Source organism: Sus scrofa, chromosome 2 (assembly GCF_054392235.1).
Source record: "Sus scrofa isolate SSC_HxYL_T2T_F1_AM1 chromosome 2, Sscrofa_HxYL_maternal_Yorkshire_Landrace_v2.0, whole genome shotgun sequence".
NCBI classification, from domain to species: domain Eukaryota; kingdom Metazoa; phylum Chordata; class Mammalia; order Artiodactyla; family Suidae; genus Sus; species Sus scrofa.
Genome location: NC_139384.1, coordinates 114430437 through 114447421, shown reverse-complemented (window position 1 = coordinate 114447421; position 16985 = coordinate 114430437). Strand labels below are relative to the sequence as shown.

The 16985-nt window shown below is 36.4% G+C and overlaps 1 protein-coding gene across 7 annotated transcripts in view; it reads right to left on the bottom strand.

The window, feature by feature from the left end:
• Positions 1–16985, bottom strand: part of LOC106509506 (uncharacterized) — a 1068352-nt gene that overhangs the window by 1012957 nt on the left and 38410 nt on the right. The window contains exon 1 of one of the 7 annotated variants that reach the window (XR_014838414.1): positions 11300–11409. The exons of the other annotated variants lie outside the window; for them this stretch is intronic. The gene's annotated coding sequence lies outside the window, so the exon portion shown is untranslated. Of the gene's footprint in view, positions 1–11299; positions 11410–16985 lie in introns of those variants that run through there. 7 annotated transcript variants of the gene reach the window in all.

The window sequence follows — 16985 nt, the reverse complement described above, 5'->3', positions numbered from 1 at the left end:
TTAACAAACCCGACAAGTATTCATGAGGAATCGTGTTTGACACCTAGCTTCACTCAGTGAAGGATCCGGCGTTGCCATGACCTGTGGTGTAGGTCACAGACACAGCTCGGATCCTGCATTGCTGTGGGTGTGGCACAGACCAGCAGTTACAGCTCCGATTAGACCACTAGCCTGGGAACCTTCATATGCCGCAGGTGTGGCCCTAAAAAGACAAAAGACAGAAAAAAAAAACCCTTTCACCCCTATCCCCCTACCCCCAAAAGTATACATGTATATGTACCACAGATACATTTTTGGTAAGAGAGTCTCAATACTAGCAAAATAAATAAAGAGCCCAATAATATAAACTTAATGATTAATCTTTTCCCAAAGAGACAAATATTTTAAAACCGCTTTTATCCATCTGGCAGATTACAACTGATTTTATACTCACTGAGTATAAAAAAAAAGTCAGTGAAAAGGAGATTCAGGAGTTCCCGTCGTGGCACAGTGGTTAACGAATCCGACTAGGAACCATGAGGTTGCGGGTTCGGTCCCTGCCCTTGCTCAGTGGGTTAACGATCCGGCGTTGCCGTGAGCTGTGGTGTAGGTTGCAGACGCGGCTCGGATCCTGCGTTGCTGTGGCTCTGGCGTAGGCCGGTGGCTACAGCTCCGATTCAGCCCCTAGCCTGGGAACCTCCATATGCCGCGGGAGCGGCCCAAGAAATAGCAACAACAACAACAACAAAGAAAAGGCAAAAAGACAAAAAAAAAACAAAAGAAAAGGAGATTCACTCAATCTTTATTATAGCAGTCTTACAGGAAACATCAATATAGACAAAGAAATAAGAAAGTTGTTGAATTAAACAATAAGTATGTTGCTTTTTTTTGTATAATTTAGAACTTTCTATGAACTATTTCCTATAGCTTCTAGATGAAAAAGAAAATATTTTTTGTCTGGCCTTCAATAATTCTGGACATTTAATATACCTCTTTTTTTTACTTTGAAACTTTATGTGATTTTTCTCAATTTCTACATGAGCAGATCAGCTACTAAAACCAAAAATATCATAAATTCCAAAATTAAAACGTGAATCTGAAAAACAATACAAAAAAGTCAATCTGTTTATAGAATAAGTAGTATAATGAAATCTCAATACATTCATTACAGTCATAAAACATGTATAAACTTTACCTAGTATATTTCCCCAAGAATAAGTACACCATAATTTTTTTAAGTTTTACAGTGTACTTTCTTTTAAAAAGAAAAATGCACTTAGCTTTTAGAGCTAGTCTTATGTCTAAAATTAACCCATGAATCAACTAGCCAAATATAAGAGTATGGTCTATATCCATGTAGAGAATTTTCTTCAAAAAGCTAACCCATAACAAAATCAAACACCAAGACACTTACACCAATCAGCCAGCTCTCTGCTCTAACCAAGGAAAGCTGGAAATGGAAGAAAGAAGCAATGATCAAACAGAAGACATGGGAGCACTCTTATGAATACTAATGGAGAATCCTGACTTACTCCCAAAAGCATTCTTTGACAATTCAGACATGAAACCTACCAGTCTATTCAATTCTTCTATTCATGCAGCTGGTAAAACCTTATCAACTGAAAAAGGACTCACAATTATATATTTCATGAAGCAAAGAGAAAATTGAAGTAATGTAGCTTTATGATACCATTTTAATAGTATCCTAAGTTATCCTTAATAAGTAAATCAAAAAGAACCAAGGGTTTTTTGTTTTTTTTTTTTTAGCCTAACATAAATTTAAACACCATGTAATAGATATACTGATATATTTTTTAAAAGAATGGAAAATTTTACTATTTTTTTCACATTCAAAATTATTATTTTCATTATTCTAGCGTGGACTCAACTTCACCAAAACTGAAGAGAATAAACAGGGTAGTACTAAGCAAAATCTTCGTCGTGAACTGGTGAATATCTCAGCCAGCTCTACCTACTGCCTGTTAAAAAGTTAGAATTTTAGCAAGCTAAAAATGCATCAGGTAGAAAATAGCAGGCGGTCCTCCCTGGAGATCTGTTGGCGCTGGACACTTAATGTGTGCAAGCAACATGCCCCTGACCACGGCGGGAAGGCTCACAGCCATGACACGTTCAGTGCCAAAGCAAGGGCTCTAATTAGCGAAGGGTTCCGGTCTAACAGTCAAGGGCTTAACCTTCGTTAGGAAATAATGAGCTAGACAATGTTTGAAGCCTCCATGTAAGATTTAGAGAAGAATGGGGGGTGCTGAGAACTGCCTTAAATGTGCTAAACTGACAGACACAGGTGACCGAACAGTGAACTGCACACTTGGCAAAGGAGGAGAAAATACTTGGTATATGCTAACGTCCTCCAGAGCAGCATTCCTCTTTTGTCTCTGAATTAAGATGAAACAATTTGATAGGCCACGTTATTCGGCTGAGTTGCTTTAAAGAAAATAGAAGACTCTATTTTTTGAAAACTTTTCTTAGATACCAACTTTTACGATAAGGCAACATCTGAGAACTTCTCTAAAGATCAGAGACAAATCTCAGTTTAAAGGCTAAAAGTTCATTAGCAAACACAAATACCCAGTGGTTAAAATTACCTAGAATGACATCCAAGCCAAGGACCCAAGCACTAAACAAATAAGAACATATCTTTCTTGTCTTCTAATCTAAAAAATTACCACTGTTCCCAAAAGTTGCTTACATACATGATTTTTCAAAATTCTTTTCCATATAGTTTATTACAATATACTGAATATCATACCCTATGCTATACAGTAAGACCTTGTTGTTGATATACTTTATATATAGTCATTTGTATCTGCTAATCTCAAACTGCTAATTTATCCCCCCCGCCACTCCCTTTCCCCTTTGGGAACCATAAGTTTGTTTTCCATGTCTGTGAGACTGTTTCGTAAATAAGTTCATGTGTGCTATATTTTAGATTCCACACATAAGTGATATCATATGGTGTCCGTCTTTCTGACTTATTTCACATAGGCATACATAATTTTTTACTCTTAAATTTACAAACTGTATAGAGTGAAAAAATACGTCTACTCTGACTTTTTATTTAATGTAACTGAATCTGGGGGAAAAAGTACTCATGTTTACTTGTTCACCAAAACAATATGCATTATTTTATAAACTAAGTAAATAATTATTAAACTAATCATTAGTTATTCCTACTTTACCCACTCAATTTGTTATACCTAAAATAGCTAGGCCTGCTAGGATATTTATAAACATATATATATATATATATATATATATATATATATATGTATATATATATATACACACACATATATATATACAAGCTACATTATTTGGAAGAAAGTTACTAAATTAGAAAATCAATTGCTTGTGGAGAATAAATATAAACATTGTAGAGCAACACAAGGTTTCAATTACACACTTAAGGTATATATATATATTTATATACATAAATACTAATATTTTATACATTCTAGTAATGCTGACTTGTCTTCTAGTATTTGCTTAGAAGGTATAAAAACTCTTGTCTCAACAATAAAATGCTAATTGAGCTTACTAAAAGAGGTATCTGAAGATTTATAAGCCCTGGACTTCCCCGGTGGTTCAATGGGTTAAGGATCCAGCACTGTTACTGCTGTGGCTTGGGTCACTGCTATGGTGTGGGTTCCATCCCTGGTCTAGGAATTGCTGCATGCCATGGGTGTGGCCAAAAAAAAAGAATTATAAGCCTCAAGTAAATAAAGTAATAAACCATTATTAATAATCTTAAAGTACAATGGCTGAGGTTAAAATTTTTAAATTAAGAGTGCTGCAAAACAAATATCTGGTGTTGATACTATATTGCCATTCTAAATGGCAAAAAAAAAAAAATACGATTGCTGAAAAATATCTGTCCCCAAAAATTTCACCTTTATGGAACCGAGGGATTGCAAGTTGTACTTTTCTTTTCCCAATCAAGACATTGAGAATCAGGGTTTTTGTTTTTTCTGATAGAACTCTTTCAAAACAGCATGCATACATAGACTCCAGAAAGAAAACGAGAGAAACACAAGACTTGTGTGGAGCTATCCTTGTTTCCTTTTCCTTCCCTTTTTGTAGAAGCAACAATTTTCTCTTAGAGTAGAATAATAAAGACACTACTATACCATACTCCAGGAAAAACAAAGGCATTTTATCTCCTCTATCTCTAGTCAGGTAAAGGGAGAATTATACTTGGTCAATGTTCAAAAGCATCCTGAGCCTTCCAGCAGGCTTCAATATTCAAAGATGTCATGAAATAAAGATTTGGGTTATCCAGAGCCCTGGACAAATGCATTGATAATTTTAAAAGACAAACTAATAGATGCAAGCTACTTTATTTGGAGGAAAGTTATTAAATTTGAAAACCACATTTGCAGCAACATGGATGGAACTAGAGACTCTCACACGAAGCGAAGTCAGAAAAAGACAAAAACCATATGACATCACTTATATCTGGAGTCTAATGTACAGCACAAATACACCTTTCCACAGAAAAGAAACTCATGGACTTGGAAAACAGACTTGTGGTTGCCAAGGGGGAGGGGGAGGGAGTGGGATGGACTGGGAATTTGGGGTTAATGATGCAAACTACTGCCTTTGGAATGAATAAGCAATGAGATCCTGCTGAATAGCACTGAGAACTACATCTAGTCACTTATGATGAGCATGATGGAGGATAATGTGAGAAAAAGAATGTATATGTTTGTGTGACTGGGTCACTTTGCTGTACAGTAGAAAACTGACAGAATACTGTAAACTATCTCTAATGGAAAAAATAAAAATCACTTAAAAAAAGAAAATCAATTGCTTTTAGGGAGTGAATATAAACATTAAGGGCATCACAAGTTTTCAATTGCTCATAATTATACAATTGGCTATTATGACTTTATACCATACAGTCTGCTTGCCAACAGGTTTATTTGGAAAATATAAAATATACCTATTTGTGACCAAAGAAGATGACAGTGCTTAGCACCTTTCAGCAGGCAACAGTGTTTTCCTATTTATTAACTATATATAATATTTTAAAAATAATTAATCATTATTTCTCTTCTGTGCTAGAATGTAAGCATCACTCTAGCAGAGGCATTCAGAGTTATTTGCCAAGTGTATAGAACAGTACCTGGCCTACTCCACCAAAAATTGTGGCACGAATAACTAAAATGAAAAAGTGAAAATAATTCCACGGAACACATTGTTCAGTACAACAAAGAAAGATGTTAATTTTTAGAAATCATCTCCAGAAAGGTTAATCTGCTTTTACTGAAGAAAAAGTACCATACAACCAGGGCTTCTAGCATCACTCTTATCTGTAGCAGGCCCTCTCCATGGCAGACAGGTCTTAGCACAAGAGTCTCCCCTCCCTGCAGACCTCAGCTCCAGTTCACCACTCTCAGGGTAGTAATATCATACCTGGCTCTGGTACTTTCCATCTGAACTGATTCTACCATTAAATTTATACTGCCACTTATTCAAGAGAATAAACACGGATTAAATGTTTAGCTCCAAGGCCCTGGAAACAGATTTGAATAGGAGTGGAAGCCAAAAAATTAGACATGGATTGAGACTATAAAGATTTCTATGTTCTCTCTGCTTATCCAAGCACTGCATTTTGAGGTAACTACTAAAAAGCACCACTGCAGCTTTTGGCTTAATTACAATTTGATCATTAAATATCACTTAAAATATGAGCTTTAGCTTCCTGAAATATAAGGATAGTTTAAAATATTTGGTAAGCTAGAGATAACAAATGAGCATATTAGACAACTTAGAAGAGACAATGATTAATTTTGTGAAGGGTAAAACTGAACCTCTTCTTCTCCATTACAACATTTCTCCATCTCAACATATACTGACTGCAATCCCCTAACACCCTGCCCCCAAGTCTCGCTAAAAAGAAAGTAATGCCTTGAAGACTTCAGTGACCTTCTTGACAAATCATCTTGTCAATGACTCTATGGCTAGTATTTCATAATTTTTTTTTTGCCTTAATTTAGGAGGCATTCCACAGTCCCAGATATCTTCCAGCTTTTACTAAGACCTTCAGGTAAATCAGACAAAGACAAATATCAAGTGATATCACTTAAAAATGATAGAAATGAACTTATTTACAAAGCAAAACAGATTCACAGACATAGAAAACAAATTTATGGTTATCAAAGGGAAAAGAGGGTGGAAGGATAAATTAGGAGTTTGGGATCAGCAAATACAAACTACTATATATAAAACAGATAAGCAACAAGGACCTACTAAATAGCACAGAAGTATATTCAATATCTTACAATAAACTATAATGGAAAAGAATCTGAAACAGGATATCTACCTATCTATCAATCTACCTATCTATCTATCTAACTATCTGAATCACTTTGCTGAACACCAGAGACACACCTTAAGTCAACTATACTTCAACTAAAAAAAAAATAAAATAAAAAAGACTCAGAGACATTTAACAGCACTTCTCACTAAAGGCATTTCATGGAGCTAAGTTTTCTCTTTTGTTCTTTTTCTTTTATTTCCATTGAAAACTTACACAATCTTATAATATCACTTATTAGAGAGTGAGCTTTCTTGGAACAGGTATCATTTTGATGGGCAGTAAGCATCTGCTGGATGAATGATTTTGGCCTACCCTCAAACCTATCATGCTTGTCACATGGGATTACAAGATGTTGATTTAAAATATGCCAATAGAAAAAAATTAATAAATATAAAATTGTAACAAGTAAAGGATACATAAACTTACATAGTACCATAAGCAAGAAATAACACAGCATACTCCCAGATGAAAAAATAGGCTTCTCACCCCCCAAGTCCCCATAAAACACATAGTACAAGTAAGGGTTCCACCAAAGGTAATTGGTTTACCCTTGCCATCCTCATCACTGCCTCATATGACTCTCCTTTCTCTGCTTACTTGCTCATCTAAGCTAGTAGCTAGTGTTAAACAAAACAACACATTTCTCAATGTTCAGTGTGAAACTAGGAGAGATGAAAGGTGTAACTCAGGAGACTGGGTTTAGACCTATCCTAGATCCATTTCTGCAGGCCTCCAATATGACGTACCTATAGAACACCTCGAAGTCCTTCCATTGCCTCAAAAATAATAAGTTCACACAATCCTCCTATTCAAAACAAGATTTTCCCTTTTTTCCAGAAGTCTGAATAAAAACAAAAGTTAAAAAATGCATCTATCTTACATTCTAAATAATTCATCTTCATGATTCTTCTTTTTATTGGCCATTCTAGTCCCTTCAATTCTCACCAAATGAAGCTAGGTCACAGCAAACTCGAAGTAAACATGACTGTTATGGGCTGAATTGTATCCCCCCCCCCCCAAAATTAATATATTGAAGTCTTTAACCCTAGTACCTCACAGTGTGACTGTATTAGGTGTAGGCTTTGAAAAGATAATCAAGGTAAAATGAGGTCATATGGATGGACTCTAACGCAATGGGACTGCTCCCCTTATATCGAGATAAAGACACAGACACACAAAGAAAGACCATGCAAAGACACCAGAAAAAGATGACAAAAGAGAGACCTTACAAGAAACAAACACTAACCTTGATCTCATATTTCTAGCCTCCAGAACTGTGAGGAAATAAATTTCTATTAAGACACATAGTTTGTGGTATTTATCATAGAAGCTCTAGCAAAGTAATACAACATCCATCTCATTATTTGATGTGTTAACTTGGCCAATGACCCCTGTTCTCTGACCACAGTAAATATTTAGCATGTTTTTATTTTGACTATGGGTGTTTATCTCTTTATGCAAGTTCCCGAATCTGAAAGACATCCATTAGGTATCATTCCATCTCCTCTTCTGACCTTCATTTTCATGATTTCAATCATAGCCATTACCTCAAAGATCTTTTTGCAGATCCTCCCCTTCAGTCATGCCACTCAGGATCAATTCATCCTAGAATCCCTTTAAATTATTCCTCTATAAATCCACCCTTGCAATTAAAAAGAAAAGAAGAAAGGAAAGGAAAGAAAATTCACAGGCTCTTCCTAATTCATACATCAATAATTGACCCTTCCCACTCAACTTGTATTCTACCTCTTCTTATAAGGATATATCAGATTTCATTTTGAAATTCATATACTGAAAATATGTATCTCTCATGCTCGAAATGTCCTTTGTTGTCTTTCCTTAAGAAATTTTAAAATATCTGATATACCTCATGTACATTTCATTAATCTCAAAATAACTTTTTTTTGGCCATGTTTGCAGCAGGTGGAAGTTTCTAGGCTAGGAATCAAACTAGAGCCACAGCAGTAACAACACAGAATCCTTAACCACTAAGCCACCAGGGAACTCATCCAAAATTACTTTTAAGTGCTAATAAAAATGGAAATATTTTTGCTATGCCCTGTTTGAGTCAACTCTAACTTGGTGATACACAAATACTTAAGATACTCCCCAAGAAGGGTTAGCTCAGCTAGGAAAATTTTAAAATCAGTGAGGTCTGTTATCATGTTATATTCTGAGGAAATTAATGCCTGTAAGTAATACAAGACCTTAAAGTATAAAATGCAAATAAACAGGAGTTCCTATCATGGCTCAACAGAAACGAACCTGACTAGTATCCATCAGGACATGGGTTCAATCCCTGGCCTTGCTCAGTGGGTTAAGAATCCAAGTGTTGCTGTGAGCTGTGGTGTACGTTACAGACACGGCTTGGATCCTGAATTGCTGTGGCTGTGGCATAGGCCAGTGGCTATAGCTCCGATGTGACCCCTAGCCTGGGAACTTCCACATGCCACAGATGTGGCTCTAAAAAGCAAAAAATAATAATAAAAAGAATAATAAAATAAAAAGCAAGTAAACAAACAAAAACCCACAGAGTTTTCAATACACACACACATTTAAAAATACACATGTCAAAGTACATTAAATTATTAAAGAGGAACTATTATGCTTAAAATATCACCTTTTATATCACTGAGTCTGTCCACAAATGCTAGTAAAATTCTGACTATGAGGAGGTACTGAATACTAATTTAACAATACAAACCAACGGTTTTCATCAATACAAATAACAAATACTAATTATTTTTTTCATGTGAACTATCTCCAACATGTTTCAGTCAACAGAATTATAAGTTATAATGGCAATTAATGAGAATTATAATGATTTACATTTTCACTAACTTGAAACAAATTTTTAAACAAAATGGGTCCTACTTTTATTGACATAATTTCTAAAATGACAAGTTTTAAACAAAGCCAGTAGTAAGTTAATACTTTTTAAATATGTTTTATTGGGAGTTCACATCACGGCTCAGTGGAAACGAACCCAACTAGTATCCATGAGGACTCGGGTTCGATCCCTGGCCTCTCTCAGTGGGTTAAGGATCTAGCATTGCTCCGAGCTATGGTGTAGGTTGCAGACACACCTTGGATTTTCGTTGCTGTGGCTGTGGCTCTGATTTGACCCTGAGCCTGGGAATTTCCATATGCTGCTAGTGCAGCCATAAAAAGCAAAAAAAAAAAAAAAAAGAGAGAGAGAGAGGGGGGTGGGGATTATTATAATAGGATTATTATGGAAACCACAATATTTACTTCCCTCAATTATTCAACTGGATTAAAATACAAAACCAATAAATTTATGGGCATTTTATTGTAAGTTTTTCACCAATTTCTATCTTTATGTCTAAAAGACTAAATCAGGAGTTCCCGTCCTGGTTCAGTGGAAACAATCTGACTAGTATCACAAGGACACAGGTTCCAACCTTGGCCTCACTCAGTGGCTTAAGGATCCAGCATTGCCATGAGCTGTGATGTAGGTTGCAGACATGGCTTGGATCTAGCATTGCTGTGGCTGTGACATAGGCTGGCAGCTACGGCTCCAATTCGACCCCTAGCCTGGGAACCTCCATATGCTATGGGTGCAGCCTTAAAAATACAAAAAAATAATAATAATAAAATAAAAAATAAAAGACTAAATCAAGAAAAAAGAATATACATCAAGATGATGAGTTTACTAGTCCAGAACATATCAATGAAAGTATAGAAAAAGCTATCGTGACAATCAAAGAGATAATGATTAGCCCATTAGTTTGAATTTGTTTTCAGTTGCAAGAAATAAGAATAGGCTTATTCTGGAGTTCCCGTCATGGCACGGTGGTTGACGAATCCGACTAGGAAACATGAGGTTAGGGGTTTGATCCCTAGCCTTGCTCAGTGGGTTGGGGATCTGGCGTTGCCGTGAGCTGTGGTGTAGTTCGCAGACGTGGCTCAGATCCTGTGTTGCTATGGCTTTGGTGTAGGCCAGCGGCTACAGCTCCAATTCGACCCCTAGCCTGGGAACCTCCATATGCCACAGGAGCGGCCCAAGAAATGGCAAAAAGACCAAAAAAAAAAAAAAAAAAAAATCGGCTTATTCTTATTTTATCAATGCATATTCTTATTCTTTATTCTTATTCAATGCAAGTAGGCTTAAATTTTTAAAAAAAAAGTTTAAAGGAAGGGGAAGATTTATTGGCCCATATAACTGAACAGTCAAGAAAGATATTTATGTTTACATACAGCTTGATCCCATACTCAAATATAATCAAAATCTTATTCCTAGCTTTGCTTCCTCTGCTTTATTTATTTTTTTGCTTTTTAGGGTCGTACTCACAGCATGTAGGGGTCAAATTGGAACTACAGCTGCTGGCCTATACCACAGCCACAGCAATGCAGGATCCTTAACCCACTGAGCAAAGTCAGAAATCAAACCTGCATCCTCATGGATACTAGTTAGATTTGTTAACCGCTGGGCCACGATGGGAACTCCTGCTTCCTCTGCTTTATTTTTTAGGCTGCATATGATAGCCTCTTAGAAATGCCAGGATCTCCCTTGGAGCTTTAATACCTATAAACCTCAATACTCACATCACAATCTCAGAGGAGAAAAGAGAGTATGTGCCCCAACATTTTCACCATAATCCTCCTCACTTTACTCTTGTGGACCAATTAGAACCCATGCCCTCTCTTCAGGTGGTATACTGAAACCAGCCTAAGTTACCAGAGTCTCACCTCTGAAGTAAGGCATGAGATCAACCCAATAGGAAATGCTACCAGGAAAAGGGAGAAGGGCTATCGGCCAGCAAATCACCACTCTAACAGATGGCAAATTGTCAAATGAGAACATTACTGTTTTAATATTATATCATATGAAAGCTTCCATAAGATAAGCCAACCCTCTAAATATAATGTTAAAGGAATTTACCTTTATTGTATTAGTTTTCTATTGCTGCATAAGAAAGTTACACAACTTAAAGACTTTAAACAACATCCATTTATTACCTTACAGTCCTGTAGGTCAGAAGTCTGCATACAGCTTGACTGAGTCCTCTATTTATGGTCTCACAAAGTTAAGATTAAGGTGTCATCTGAGCTTCTTCCTCATCTGGACCTCAGAGTCCACTTCCAAGATCATGTGGTTGTAGTAGAGTTCAGTTTCCTGTGGCTATAAGACTGAGGTCCTGGTTTTTTTGCTAGCTAACAACTGGAGACCACTTACAACATCTAGAGGCCACTTTCAGTTTCTTGCCTCATGGCCCCTTCCATCTGAAAACCACCAATGGAGACTCTCTCTCAAATTGAATCATTTTCACATTTCAAATCTGTTTGACTTGCCTCTGATCTCTATATTTAAGACTCATATGATTAGGTCAGACCCACCCAGAAAACCTCCCTATTTTAAGGTCAACTGTTTGGGATTTTAATTACACCTGCAAAATCCCCTCATAGGAGTATTCTATCTGAATAACTAGGTGAAGGTATGTACGTACACCATGGGACATAAATCTTAAGGACCATCTTAGAGCTCCATCTACTACACTAATATATTTTGGGTTTCCTTTTAAGGAGGAAGTTCCAGGCCAGGGATAGACCCACGCTGCAGCTACAGCAACCCAGATCCTTTAACCCACTGCACAGGGCTGGGGATTGAACCTAAGCCTCTGCAGCGACCCAAGCCACTACAGTCGGATTCTTAAGCCACTACACTATGGCGGGAATTCTAGGTTTTGTTTTCTTAACGGAAATACCACACACACACACACAAAAGAAAGCTGTGGCAGTAGAGGTAAAGTCTACAATTTAAAATATCATGAATAACACAAACAGAAATGTAGAACAAAGAGGAGAGTCTGGGGTTTTGGTTCTAATTTTAGGTTTGGGCTTTTGTTTTATTTTGCTTTTTTTTTTATCAAGTCAAGTGTCAAATCTGGAACCTTAAATCAAAATGTTTTTTTAAGAAGGAAAAAAGTTTATTTTTTGAAAAAGAGAACCCAATTATATCTAATTTTAGAGTAGAGGTCAAGCTCTTTTGATGCTTTCTTAGAAAATAAAGAACGGAAGCCAAAGAAATTTTCCCTAAAAATCCAAATCAAATATTAGTTTATGAAAGTTCTAATTATCTTGGATATTTTCTGGTTAGAAGCATGTCTTGTTAAATGTCTACACTATACAATATATTTTAAAAGAGAAAGAAGGAGCAAAATTGAACCACTTCCAGTCTCTTAAGAAAGATGTTCTTAAATTTTTCCCTGGATTAGTGATGTAAAAGTGAAGCATTGCCCTCTAGAGGAAAAAGAGCTTTCTAGAGCAGGCAACTGTTTCATGATAATGTAATGTTACCATATGAATACTGTCCTACTAATTTCAGGTTTACCTTCTATAGGGCACAGAAAAGAAACAGAAAATAGCTTTAGTATAGTGAGCACTAAAAGAATGTCTAATAAATTTAGGATTTTTCAGGAGTTTGGTAAACTCTTTAATTTGGGGTACACTAATTTTTAAACATTTAACTAATGTATTTGCACTGTAATTGCACAATAAGTCTGTCCTAGAAAGTACTAAGTTTTTCATTTTCTTAAAATGTATGGATAAAACTTATCAGACTTTTTTCCCAGTTAGTAAAGCAACAGAACCATGTGTATGTACAATACATATGATCTTAAATTACACAGAAAAGTTAGTAACAAAATTGACCATGTAATTTTGCTACCACGTTCAAACCTAATATTTAGAGATTTTCAAAAGCAAGTAGGAGATAGAGGAAGAATTTTAAAATTTCAACAGCTATTTCCATATCAAGAATTTCCCTTTTACAGCAATCCATATCAAGAATTTCCCTTTTACAGAGTTCCCGTCGTGGTGCAGTGGTTAACGAATCCGACTAGGAACCATGAGGTTCGGTCCCTGCCCTTGCTCAGTGGGTTGACGATCCGGCATTGCCGTGAGCTGTGGTGGCTCGGATCCCGCGTTGCTGTGGCTCTGGCATAGGCCGGCGGCTACAGCTCCAATTTGACGCCTAGCCTGGGAACCTCCATATGCCGCGGGAGCGGCCCAAGAAATAGCAAAAAGACACACACACCAAAAAAAAAGAATTTCCCTTTTACCAGAAGGGTCTTCTGCCTGCTCATGCTGTCCCAAGAATCAACATCAGAAGCCAAAGCAGGTTGTTCAAACATCTGAGTCTCTCTCTTTAATATAATTAAATAGCTGTTTCCAAATTATTTTCCCCAGAACCACAACCAGGAAGATTTATGGGCAGTGTCTCATCCATGTTCTCACTAGAGCAGTTTTTTTCTTATCTTCCTGTTAGTGTTCTATATAAACTTAAATGGTTTCAGGCTTTAAAAAGGAAGAAAGGAAGGAAAAAAAGGAAGAAAAAATGAAGGGAAGGAAAGAAGAAAGGGAGGGAGGTAGAGAAGAAGGAAAGGGGAAAAGAAATATAAGCTTAAAAACTGTTGGTCTCCTTAAATTCCCTTCTTAGATTACATAACTATTTCCCCTGTTTTTCTGTCTCCAAGGATGGCAGCAGCAAAGAGCTGATTGCTTTAGGCTAGTTCCTAAAATGACAGGTCACACCAAATACAAACCCAAGCCTAAAACAAAGGGATGGAAACAGAGTAGAACACTGTATGTCCTTAGTATAAATTCTTCACTGCAGAAGACTCTTGTACAGATACAGAGAAGAACAACGGTGTCGCTGAAAAAAAAAAAGTACAATCTAAAAGTCAAGAATTATGTTTTCCTTGGCAGACTTTCTGAGTACTTCAAGCCCAGAAGCAACCTCTCAGACAGCTCCAAGAGATTACTGCAAGGAGGTAAGGAAGAGACCAGGATATACAGGTGTTCTTGTAACAAAGACCAGTTAGTTGGAACATCAGAAGATTATTATTAACCACAGAAACCAAATATCTCAAGTTGATAAATTTAGCATTTTTCTATGTATGGGAAGATGTGAGAGTCTGGGCTCATTGAAATCATTCCCTTGATATGCACCTTAGCTATCTAGGGGTAGTATCCTGTTATTTCCTATCCTGAGTTCCCTCAGGGCCCACTGTTTGGGTGGCTGTAGTGACTTGATGGTTATAACATCCCTTGTTTAGTGACATGACAGACAACATTTATCATTCACGGAAGTCTAAATACACCATATGATGCGAGTGTGACATGAATTTTTCATGTGACATGGCATTTTTCTTCCTGCACCTACACCCACCAGCCATCTCACACTGACTTTCATAATAGGACATATCCCTTTTCCTTCTCTCTTACTCTAAAGTGACAGAGCATATTTATATATTATAAATGTATTAGGTATTTACAGATCTACAAATATGTCACAAAATAGCAGAATAAGAGGTTTTAATGAACTATTAGGGGAGATTACCAACAGAAGTTTCCAGTTTGCCTCTGTTGATTTTCTATGAGCAAAGGATTAAGCTATTTTTTAGCATAGGATCTGGAAATCATAGTCTTTTTTGCATCAAGAGATTCAACCACACTATAAAGTACTCAGTCACCTGGTTTGAATTCTTTGAGCAGAACCTGAGGCATTTTAGAACATAAACTAATCATACTTATGGAATCATGGAATCCAAATTGGCTAGGCTTATGACACAATCCTGGCTTGTTTTCATCCTCTCACCACCAGTTATCATATATGGCAGCACCACCTAAATGAAATGAAAGTGTTCTTGTAAAAGTCTTAGAACATCCCTCTACTTTCTCCTGACATTTGCAGAGGTTGCTTACAACTCAAAACTTGCAATCAGTAAGCACTTCAGAAGCCCTTCTATTCCCTTGCCCATCCAGTTGAGCCAAATTCCACCACTGCTGTTCCTCCAGCCTCTCCTATCCTCTCTTCCAAACCCACCTGGTAAGCCCTAAATCCCATCTTTCCCTCAATTCAGTCACCTCATCTTTGACTGCTGCCAAATAACATGTCTTGACATGAGGTTTAAAGATAAGTCCCTCACTTAAATATAACTAAGCAGAAATGCAATTAGAATATACACAGTATTAGAGAAAAATAAGATTTTACACCAAAAATTTCTACAAAAAATATTTCAGAGCAGAGATACTTAAAATTAGTCAATGATTAGTGTCACAACCCAGCTCTCAATCCAAATTCTATCCATGATTTCTTTTCACGCAAGCTTGGAAGATGTAATACTATTATACTAACTACCTTCAATAAATCATTTCAAAATGTAATCATGCCCTTTAAAGGTCTCCCTAAATATGATCAAATCCTTTATGTGTGACTGACTGCATGACAGGTTAAACAGTGCACACAATTGATACTGGTATTCCAAAAACACTCAAAGCATCAAGGAAAGAAAGGATGCTTGGTACTATCCCCTTATAAGAACCAAAGGTCGCCAAATTGTCTGTAATTCTTGCACCATTATAATAATAACTCACACTTATCATGTACTTACTATGTGTCATACATTATAAAGGCAGTTTTTTATTTAAAAAATTAACCAAAATTAAGAATATGATTATTACTGGCATTTTACAAGAGAAGAAGAGAGGCACAGACAGGTTAATGATCTCTCTAAATTCAGCAGTGGCAGAGCTAGGATTTAAACCCAGGAAGTCAGGCTGTGGACCCGAAATATCTTGAAAAGTCTCCAAAAAAACTGAGTGAGAAAACATGTGCTTAGATCATAAAGATACTGAGGAAATTTCCCCATTTTAGCAAGCTATCCTAAAAATTGTATACCACCACAAAAATGTTTAGAATGACAATAGATTCTTTATTTAAATGAAAAGAGACATGGGTTACATGCAATGATTAGAAATTCTCTAACAACATAAGAAAAGGAATGTTTGAAAGTCATAGACTGAATATTCTTAATATAAGTTTCAAAATAGAGAATGCATTCTTATGCTTGGAACTTGAAGAACTCTATCTTTTCGAAATGAATCTAGTTCTTCTGCATTTTGTAAAAATCTTTTATGCTCCTAAAATTAAGTTTCTTCATTCCTAAAAGTTTTACAAGAATTCAAACTAAAAAAGCAAAATAGGGAGCAAAAGAAGGTAAAGGAACTTATTTGGAATAAAAACACAAATTAATTATCAAAATTAAAATCTTAGTTTGGAAAAACAAACAACATACCTGTATTAGGAAAAATAGTACACAAACCTGAAGCTGCAACATGAAATAACTCATTGTTTTCTTAAAAAAGTGTGTTTCATGGTGGTATCAAGGAGAATGATCTAAAAGTGGCACATCTGGCACTACATTAGATGACTAAAATCCACATAAATTAAACTAAAAATAAACAAAAAGGACAGAGAAAAGAGAGCAGAGTAGTAGGACATGAAGCTCACATACTCCCACAAATACACTGAAAATACATATTCATGTGGAATGACTTGCACAGAAAATTTGTTGAATGTAGGCAAAAGACCTCAGGATTCTGACAGAGCAGGAAAATCTTCACAAAACCAGGGAGGACAAAAGAAAAAAGAGAGAAAAAATGAGAAAGGAAGCAGGACAGGACCTGCAACCCCAGGAAGGAGCTGGAAAGAAGAAAAGTTCCTACACCGTGGGAAGTGCCCCCACCAGCAAAGAAATCTGCCAGGACAGAAGAGGAACTTTGTGCAGTCCTGGAGGAGAACGCAGTGATCAGTGTGTAGGAATTAAGACGGAGAAGTTCCTCTTATAGCTCAGTGGAAACA